The following is an 11,931-nucleotide window of genomic DNA, read 5'->3' on the forward strand; positions in this document are numbered from 1 at the left end:
AATAATAATAATAATAATAATAATAATAATAATAATAATAATAATAATAATAATAATAATAATAATAATAATAATAATAATAATAATAATAATAATAATAATAATAATAATAATAATAATAATAATAATAATAATAATAATAATAATAATAATAATAATAATAATAATAATAATAATAATAATAATAATAATAATAATAATAATAATAATAATAATAATAATAATAATAATAATAATAATAATAATGAAGAAAGGATAAGGCTATATTAGGATGTATTTCATAGTTTGTTATATTAAATTAAAAATATAATCTTAATCCATTCACTGAAAGTTGGTATCACTATATAATACAAAATATATGCTTTATATGCATTTTTTCTTCTGATTTTCTAAAAAGAAGAGGGTATCTCTCTCTCTCTCTCTCCCTCTCTCTCTCTCAATATCAAGGAGAAAATAAAGTTTTTCGTTTTGTCCTAAATTGATTATAGTTTTAAAAAAGAAGTAAATAAATAAATAAAAATGAAAACTCTGCTGGGAATTGTGTATAATTTAAAATGTGAAACGAATTTCATTTTCTTATTTTTATAAAAGTATTTTATTTTTTCTTTTTTCTTTTCCATCCTAATTATTATTTCATATTCAAAAAATGAAAAAGAAGAAAAGAGCGAATAAATGAATGAATGAATGAATGAATTGAGATAGTGTAGAAGGATGACAATTATCCATACATATATATATTTCCATATCTTCCTTCTCATTTATTTCTCTACACTACTTTATTCACTTATACTAATAATATGTCACTCATTTTTCTTCACTTCCTTCTATTTTCCTTTATTTTTTCATCGCCAAAACTATTTTTCTCCTTGAAAATTGAAATAATTCAAAATTAAAGTAATTTATGCATTATTTAATCTTAATAGTAACTACCGTACTACCACTAATACCGTACTATTATTACATACTTCTAGTACTACTGTGATATTATCATCACTACTATCTTTTCTGTTTTTCTTTTTTTTTGGAAAAAATTAAAAAATTTATTGGAAAAAGTCCTTTGTAAACTTGCTTAAAAAAATTCTTTATGGGTTTCATTTTTTTGAAATTTCGAAAATTTATCATTAATCATGCATACATTAACAATGAAAGAAATGGTTAGATAGCAATGAAAATGCTTAAATGAAGCCTTTCATGGTAGTTTACATTAATTAACAATTCAATGAACTTAAAATGTTTAAACAAATTTCTTCCTTTAAAATATTCAAGTGCATTCAGGCGCAAAATGATTTGCAGTTGTTGAATTTAGACATAATTAATTCTCATAGGAAGTAAAATAATATAGGATTGTATGCATATGATAATAAATAGTAGTAAAACCTTATTGTAATTCAGAAAAGAGAGAGAGAGAGAAAAGATAGAATGTTGAAAGTATAGTTTTAAAAGAGCTTCAGGAAGCCAATTACGTATCCTGAATGCTGGAAACGAGAAAATAAGTATTATTCAATATACTCCAACCAATATTTGTAGTAGTATCCTTCTCTCAAACAAGAAAAAAAAAGACACTTTCCGGTATACATGTCATTGAAAATGATTTGACAATGTCAAATTCGATGATTTTGTATACTTATCATTGGAATATCTAAATGATATCTTATCAATTATTTGATTGGAAACATTTTTTATGGGCGCAATTATCAAATATTTTGTCATATCAATAAGACAGAATTTCCTTTGAGTACAATTTAAAATTCTAAATTTATCGCATATTATAAAACTGACGAAACAATATTATAACTATAATTAATCTATCTCCTACTTTAGCTGCTATATTTCGTATAGCATGAAAGATTTGATGACAAATGTAAATGTCGCAGGAGATATGTTCCACTCTCTCCTACTATTCATCATATTGGATACTTAGCAACGTTTCAGAAATTAATTTCAGACTATCAGAAACATTTGCAATACTTTTTTCTTTGGCAATAGAATGAAGAAATAAAGAGGGAAGTGAAATTGACAATAATTTAATCCATCAGTTATTTCTTTCCATCCAAATTACAACGTATATATTACATTTTCATTCAAATATACACACAATTGAAATGAAATGTAATCGATTATCTTCTATGCTTCAACATTACCAATGGTAATTTAGTTAATTAATTAAATAATTAGAGAGAATCAGTGTTGGATCATGTTTCAAATGTTTGTTAATACTTTTCAACAAAGCTTAATATTTGATGACATATATGTATCAAACCACTAACCTGATAAGTTTAAGATTTTGAAGAGCAAAGGTATGTTCAATCCATTCAAATAACTTTTCGTTCTAATTATTTACGCTTAACAACTAAATTAATGATAAAAATAAGTGTCTAGCATTTTTTTTTGAAAATTTAAAACTAACCATTCATCTGGAAATATTTCAAACAAATTTAAAAAGAAAAATTGAAAAAATTTAAAATGGATAAATTAACTGATAAGATCAAATTTAATAATAATATGAAAAATGCATTTCGTAATTTATTTTAAATTCAAATATATGGCTTTAGTGTATTTTCATTCAGTTATTTTAATTTGAAAAAAAAATAATTCCGATAGTTTTGATTATTTAGTAAATATTTACTAAAACAATACATATATGAGATAAAATCGCAATTTTAATTAGATATGCATATTAAACACCAAAAATTTAGACAAATTTTTAATACATAAATTATAAATTTAAATATTAACTGTAAAGTTTGCTATGCTAAAATCCTCCTTACCTTTCATCACCTTTCTGAGAGAAAAAAAAAATATATAGGCTGGAAAATATTTAGTAAGAAGTAAAGACGAGATTATATTATCTAAACTATGATACCGTATCATGTTGATACAATATATCCCATAATGAATAAATTAAGTGAGTCAGATGCATGTCCTGTTAATATTTCATGATTAGGACTGAATTCATTCATAAATGTTTAAACATACATTACTGTACAAGGATAGGGTTGACAATTGTACATTCGATGTAAAAATGTTAGAAAAGGACAAGGATCGGAGGTGACGTGGAATGATAAAATAGAAGAAGAATAGTGATAACAATGATTTCTTATCAAAATAAGTTTTAATTTTTAACTGATGTCTTAAAATTTGTGCTAATTTGAGGAAGTTTAAAATTTTATCGCTGTTATCAAAATGCTAATAATATTTAATTGTTAAATTGTGCAATATTTAATAGATAAATTTAAATTAACTTTAATTTAAGTATAACTGACACAATGGAAAATGAATGTAAAAGTCTTTCGGTTGCATTATATCTCAAACGAAATCTTTTCACATTGAAATGGATAATTGTAATAATTCTAATAAGTTTCAAATTATTTCAAATATTAGCATACAAAAATTGATATCAATAAGGAAATGCAATATTTATTACTCAGTGATATGCGATATGAATGAATTTTTGGTACTTAAATGATGATAGCAAATTTTGAATTTAAATTATTTCCAATGCTTTAAAACTTTAAACATCAAAATTCGAAACTGTAAGTGATTGAAAAGTGCTACTAATGATATAATGATATGATATCAGCACTAGAAAAATCTTGATAATGATACTATTGATTGTATCATAAATGATTTATAAAAATTTGAATTTTAAAAACGAATTCAGATAAAATATTCAAATAACAATGGTAAATTATTATGTAAATGAGTGTAAATCAGAAATTCAACAAATTTCTTCCAAATGGCTATTTGTGACAAAGCTTTTAGCTTTTAGATATTGTCAAATTACTTAGTGAATGAGAAAGGAAATGGGAAAAAAAGAATTGGAGAAGGAAACGGAAAAGGAGAATGAATGAGAAGAAGGAATTGAGAAGGAAATGAAGGAGGAATATGAGTTGTACTAAGTCTTAATAATGAAAATTGTACAATGCATTGAAAGGATCATAATTTAGTGATAGAAGAAAGAAGGGAGAGATCATTGGAAAGTGGACATTAGTGATTTAAATTTTTTGTAAAGATGAAGAAGTTGATGAAAGAGATGGAATAATTATTAATAGGCTTAATTAGTGATTTGTTTTAAGCATATTAACATTCCAAAACAGTGAAATAATAAGATTTGAAGAGGAAAATTAACGAAATACTATGAATAATTATTATTTGTTTGATAGCAATTTAAAATTTGAGAGGAATTTAAGATTTGAGCAATTTAAGATTGATAGCAATTTAAAATATTCGTGATTATTTTAACTGTTAAATTCTGTTTTAATTTTGAAAATTATAAAAATGAAATAAACTGATAATGAATACATATAATTAAATGGAAAAATAAAAATCAATATACTTTCTGGAAATTAACTTCATCGGAATTAATTCAATCAATCAGTCGATCACATATCATTATATCAGAGAAAGAAATAAGTGATAAGAAAATATAATAAACTTAACAATGTTTAACATCCATCCATCTATCCATTTCATTGATAAATGATTAAATATGATTTAAAAATTTTTATTGAATGATCCTAACAATATTCTTGACATTATTAATTTATGGATTAATTTTATCAATTTAAATTTGAATTTTGTATTACAGTTTTAAAGTGCATAAATATATCAAATGATAGATTGATAGATTTAATCTGATGTAAAACCAATATAAGTATGCATCATCTCATTTAATTTCTCAAGATTTTAAAATTAAAAGTACAAAAATTTGCATTAAAAAGGTAAATTAAGATTGAAATTAAATTTTTTAATGATTAATAGAATAAAAATTTGTTAACAATAATTAACGCATAGTATTCTTTTTGTTGAAAAATTTAAAATCACATTGATTTAAAAATAATTCAAATATATTTGAAAAGAATTGAAAGAAAGTAAAAAATTTTGAAATGAATTAATGATTAGTTGAAAAGAATAAATTTGAGAATTATATGAAAAATGAATTATATTATCTAAAATAATTGTACTAATATAATTGAGAATGAAAAGGGAAAGAGAGAGAAGAATTGGGAATGATTCGGAATGAGAAAGGAAAGAAAGATCCGATTAGCCTTTTTGCTCCCGGGATCTAAGCACCGATCGGATGAATAGATACTACTAATTCTTATTTGTCCCTTCTACTCCTCCTCCTCCTCCTCATATTTCTATCTTTCCTTTTTGGTGGTACAGTTAGTTACAAGGTTATAACAGCACCTACAACAAGCCCGATAACATCTATAACATGTAAAGATTGTATGAGGAGGGTAAAAAGGGGGGAAGGGGGAGGGGGATTCAGCGATGTGACAATAAAATGTCAACCAAACAAGAAAGGAAGACGAGCTACATTTCTTTCTATCCTTTTACTTTCACTTATTCCGCTAAAGAAATTTCAAATTTTTTTAACCAGATTTTTTTTTTAAATAAAATCAATTAAAGGTCACAAAAAAAACATGTTTGATTTGTTTTTAATTACTTTTCGAATTTAATTTTTTGAATAAATGCAACAATTTTAAAAGTTACCACTATATAATATAGCATCATTTCAAATAATCGCTTGAAATATTTTGTTGGTCCAATTAAGTTTTCTGATTAAGTGCTCACCTCAATCATACCTTGCCTTTAATTCTGTCATAAATTAATGATCAGATAGCAAATATACTAAATCTTTTTAAAAATCCCGGTATTTCTTTTAGTTACCTGATTGAATACCCAAACTATTCCTATCAATCAATTAAGAAATCGATGGACATCGCTAATGGATTGGGTCATTTTTGAATAAGAAATTAAAAATCATTTAACAGTCTTACAACTAAACATTTAATTTTTGGCAAACGAAAATTCTCATCATAATTTTAAATTTTGATCATACCTTAATTTACCTTAAATTTTTTTTTATTATTTTTATTGTCCTTAATTTACCTATCATACTTTAATAAGATGATAGTAAACAAAAGAACAAATGAATAGATTACGATAGCAAAGAGTGAAGAAAAAAAGAAACCAAAAAAGATGGAAAATGTATTATTTAACTTTTGATTTCATCGTTTCTTTCTCCTTTTTTTCTTTTTTTTAAACAATTTAACAATTGTATTTTATAGCTTAACAATTGAAATTATTGCTTTTTTTTTCTCTTGTTCTCTCATTTCTTCGTTTTCTTTTTTTTTCCAACAACAATTAATCGAAAGACTGCCAGAAAATTTGAAAAATGTTGAAAAATTTGTGGGAAATAATTGTAAACATTTGAAATACAACATGAAAAAATGAATATTTGCATGACAATATATCATTATATCAGTGATAACACTATAGGATAATGTAAGATTTGTATTGTGATTAGTATACCGGAACAAGAATAGATCCGGAAAACAAGAAATGAATGACAAGATATCATATCCATCATATGATGTGGAATATTTGCCAGATTAGATTAGACAAGAATGATTCAATGATGCATCTGTTGCATGTCAAACAATTGAGACATAAGAACAGGAAAAAAAAAACCGGAACTATTTAGTAAAGATAGATGATATATTGGAAGGTGAAAGGTAAAAGGTGAAAGGTGAAAAGTAAAAGGTGAAAATAGGCTAAATGATACTTTTTTTTCGATATATTGTACATAATTGTATATGAAAATGGAAAAAGGTAATATAAAATGGAGAAGGAAGTAATGGGAATGGATGATAATAACTAAATAATTCAGTTTTATCATTCCTTTCAAATATATCAATTCTATTGAAAAATTTTAATTAATTAATAATACAATATTGAAAATTTTCTAATATTTTGTGATAAGGGAAAAAATGAATTTCTATTTTATATAGCAAGCAAAGAATGTAAGATAGTGGAAAATGGATGATTGCATTTAGCAGTGTATTAAAAATGGATATCGGAAGTATGACTATAAGCTATTTCAATTTCTTTAGCCTTAAGGCTTTAGCTTATGAAGTTAAATGGAAGTGGTTGTATTGGCCTTAAGGCATTTTAGCTTCTTTTCTACTTCTAGACGAATAATTTCTCAGGTGCTGAAGATTAATTTAATTTTTATAATCAATATAAAGCAGTAAATTTTTTTTTTCTTTGCCAACAGTAAAATTAATGTTAGTTACCAAACTTGACAAATCGAACTTCATGGTTATTTGGGAAATCCATATAATGGACATAAAACCGGAAACATAAGTGTATGGGCAAGGGATATTTCGTACCGGTAAGAGATGTTTTGAACCGGAATGAATCAGCAAACAGGAAAAAGGATGTTTTCGTTTTTGGATTAAACTTTCGAGCACTATTTGAAAGTTACATAAAAAAATTCTGCAAATATCAATTTAAACTGAAAGAATTAATTATTTAAAGTGCTAAATTTCCATTTGCGCTCACCAAAGCAGCATTTATTCATATGTAGCCAAATGACATCATGCAGAAAAAAAATCGAGAAAAGAAAAGCTTATCGATTAGTTGGAAAAAGGGCAAAGGTCAGGAAGAAGTAAAATATTATTTGTCAGTTTTTAATACAACAAGTAATAGTTATATGAAATGACTAAATTAGTTAAAGTATACAAAAAAATCATTCTAAAAATTAGTAATCAATGTCATATAGATACTGATTAACTTCTTTCAATTACGAATAACAATTATATCAGAATTGAATTAATTAAATTAAAACTATAAAAGGCATACAACGATATCCTATTATATGTAATAATATTGCTGTAATAATATCAAGCAAAAGCCACACAATCATCCTAAAATTTTGAAAGGAAAAAGAAAGTATTTATTATACTGATATATACATATTATGACTGATATGATGACAGCAAATTCAAACACACAAAAATTTGGACTGAATTTTTGGAATTTTTTTTTTCATTTTTTTAATAAATAAATTTTTTATAACTAAAAATACTTTGATGAATCATTAAAATGAAATGACAAAAATAGTTTCATTGTCATCTTTTTACTTTCTTTTCCTTCTTTTATGAAATAATTGAAAAAGAAAGGAAGAAAAGAGAAATTAAATTAAAGAGAAAATAAAGATTTTGAAAAATGTTCAATTCTTTAATGCATAGCCAGAAATTGATAGTAATTTTTGGGCAAAGAAAAGACAAAAAGAAAAAGAAAAAACGATGCAATAAGATAATCATATTGCTTTCTCTTCGTCTTTAATAATTCATCTAAAGATGATGCGAAAATGAAATGACAAAATATTTGTCAACAAAAATATAAATTGAAATTATCAAGAATGAAATTCTATGTGGAATCATGTTTGATAAGTGTTAATTTATCAATTTAAATGTTAATTTAATTATTTTCATTTTTTTTGTTTCGAAAAAAGAATCTTCAAAGTTATTTCTAAAAAATTAATTTACAAAAATGCACAATGATGTAAGAAATAAATTAATTGTTTATCTTCTTTTATCACATTATCTTCCTAAAAATAATGTTAATATATAAACAGTGTGGGAATGTTTGTTTACATAAACAAAAACTAGTCGTGGTTATGAGTTGTTGGAAGGACAATTGCGCTCAGGCATAAATCTGTGAAAGCAATGTAAACATTTGTTTTGTGTCAAGGTAATATTGAAATGAGTGAGGTGAGGAGTCATAAACACCAAATACTGTAATTTTAGAAAGAGACAGGGATGGAAGAGTGAGCAAAATTTATTAGTGATCGTAAAGAGAAGAAAAAAATAAGATAAAATTGCTTCGGCGAAATATGGTTTTTAATGATGGATTATGCTAATTGCGTAATAGCTAATAGAAAGCTTTCAGATTGGTTTCAGCGTACAATTTTTAATAGATGAAAATGGACAAATTAATTGTTTTTAAATGGTAAAATCAAAAAATAAATTGAAATTTTCATTTAAAGAAAAAAAACAAAAATTGAAAATTTTGTAAGAAAAATATAAAATTTATTATTTAAAATTTGAAATAAAAATAGTTTCTTTTTTGGAAAGTATTTAAAAAATAAATTTCAAATTAGGAAATAAAAATGAATAATTGAGGGAATGGCAGATTTCCACCTTATCAGGTATTTTATTTTGTATTTATAGTTAGTAGCAGATGCATGGTGACCTTATTAGCAGCTGGAGATGACTGAGACAATCCTCGATAAATATTCAGTAAGAAAATATCCAACGCAAGTGATGTCGTGAATGTAGCGCTTCAATCTTTGATGATTGAAGTAGTAGACGATGAGGATGGGTGGCATTAGTTCAAGGTTATTTCAAGATGACAAATCATCATTATCATAAGATGGAGGAGGAAAATATGGATGCAAAACAAAACAAATGAGAGTGCATTTATCGATGATGATTATAATGATTATGACAATGATGATTATAATGATGATGATGATGATGATGATAAGATGATAATGATGATGATGATGACAGATTAAGTATACGCATTTGGTAAATTATAGAGATGAGGAGAATGAATGAGGATTATTGATAAGATAAGAAAACTTCTTTCATTAAAAATTGTTGCTAGCAAAAATTAAATTTCTTTTTAAATTATCATCTTTCAATTTTAAAACCATCAATTTAAACATTTTAATACTATCATTTTGCAATAATAATGCCATAATAGATAATTGAATTATAATCGAAATATTTTAGTGCATTTGCGAATAATTTTTGTTACTGTAATTTTAAATTTATCTCTTGAATTTAATAATCGGTAACTTTACAAATGTAAAATTTGTTTGATGAGCAAATTTTGCATGAAACAGTACAAAAATTAATATTTCTGAGCCATATTTAAGAAAATTTAAATATACGATATGATTAAATAACGATGAAATGATACATTTTTATCATTTAAAAATGATTATAAATTTGAAAAAGAGAGAAAAAAAAATGGAAATTTAAACAATTCTTCTCACATATGCAATCATTCTTTTGTTTAATTTATCCAATTTTTTCCCGCGTTATCCATTAGAAGTGAATTTTAAATTATGCAATTATAAAATCTAAATTAATATTTCATAAATTAATAATTTTACTCAAATTATTTATTGCTTAATAAGGAAATACGGAAAATAAAAGAAGTATAACAGATTGAAAATTATTTATATTTTTGTACTTTTTTAAATTTGATAATTTAATAAACATCAATTTTAATCTTCTTTTTTTTTAATTTTAAAATATTCCACAATCCAAAATGATACGAAAAAGGAATGGAATTAAGAATGAATTGATTAAAAGTAATCTATTAGAGAATAAATTTGAAAAAGATTACCATTATGATAATAATAAAATGAAGTGTTAAAAATGAAAAAAAAAAAGAAATGAAGATTGCTTGCCATTTTTTGTTATCATTGGCGCTTATTGCTGTAATGTGACAATTTCCGCCACTAACCCAACAAATAAATCAGTATCTTTTTTTTTTTTTTCAAATATTGAAAAGAAGAGAAAAAGAAAGGAAATTTTTGGTGACAGTGAAGAAAAGAAAAGAAAAAAAGAAAGTGAATATTTAAGATGAAAGAAAAGAAGGATTGTTATGCATTATGCTAACAGATTTGCATAGATTATCAATGCAAAAGAAAAACAATTAGGGTAAAAAGAAAAAATTTTTATGTGAAAAAAAAAGGAAAAGAAAAAAAGAAAAAAGGGATCAAATTTCGATTTTTAAGTATTAAAATTCCTTTTTTCTTTTTTCACCACTTTTTTTCTTTCTTTTACAATATTTTTGCATAATAATATGATATTTGAACTTTCGGATCATTTCCTGTGCTAAGTGATCGTTCATAAACATATTGATTGATCGGTCAACTCCTCGTTTTTTTCTTTTTCCTTTTCATCTTTGAATTGAAACGAAACTGTGGTATCAATCAATATTGTTATCTTATCTACTAATCAGAAATTAAATCATAGTTTTGGATTAGAATAAAATTGATTTGATAAGCCTGAAATGTTTGAATTTTTGAAGAGTTAAAGGACTACTATAAATAAACGAAATAGAAAGATACCAACACATATACAATGATGTCTGATGAATTTGTTGTTGTCATCTAATAAATTAATTTTTATCTTTTTCAAAATGCTGATAATAGTGATCAAAACTAGTTTAGTAAAAGCTGCATCATTGATTGATTATCATTTGATTGATTACCTTCACCTGAGGTGTATTAATTAATTATTTCTGCTTGAGGTGTATTAATTACGAATGTAAGAATATTTTCCCATATGCAAAATATTTCCTTACCTTTAAAAACCATAATTTATTATCTGTTAATGAATGGAATCGATGAATCAGTTTAAACATCATTTTCCATCCTTTATTTTCTTCCTACCCTTTCTTCGTCCTCAATTTTTCCATTAAAATTTTTATTTCATTAAAATTTCAATCTATTTGTCTCATAGTTCATCAACAGTTTCATTCGGGAAAATTTTTTTCTTCAAATATTAATTTGAAAAATTTTTGAAATATTAATTCTTCACAATTTCAGCTTACATTCAAATTTTTTTTTCTTTTAAAATTAATACTTTGCCACACAAAAACATTTGAAAATTCATTGGTCTAAAAAAAGTTGCTTAAAATGAATGATGAAATGGCTCATAAATGATTCAAATTTCAAATATTTTGTTTTTCGTGCTAATTATGACTTTTTAAAAAAAAAAAGTGGTGACAACAACAGAAAATGATTTCACTCATTATAATCTCTTCTTGGCGTTGTTAATTTATAGAAATTCAATAATTATCACGGGAATCTTTCGTTATTAGCTTTTGTTGTCCAATTAATTTGACTAATTACTGAGCGTTCGCTAAAATGCATTTCTTTTCTTTTTAAAAAAACTATTTTTTTTGGTATAAATAAAATTTTTTGTAAAATGAAAAATAAAATAGAGAAAAACGGTAATTTTCTTAATTTTATTTTTTAAAAAGTTAAAAAAGAAAAGAGATAAAAGAAAACCCTTATAGATAATGTGACAAATAATAAATGGTGACATATTGTCT

The sequence above is a fragment of the Loa loa genome (genome assembly GCF_000183805.2).
Source record: "Loa loa unplaced genomic scaffold supercont3.2, whole genome shotgun sequence".
NCBI classification, from domain to species: Eukaryota; Metazoa; Nematoda; class Chromadorea; order Rhabditida; family Onchocercidae; genus Loa; species Loa loa.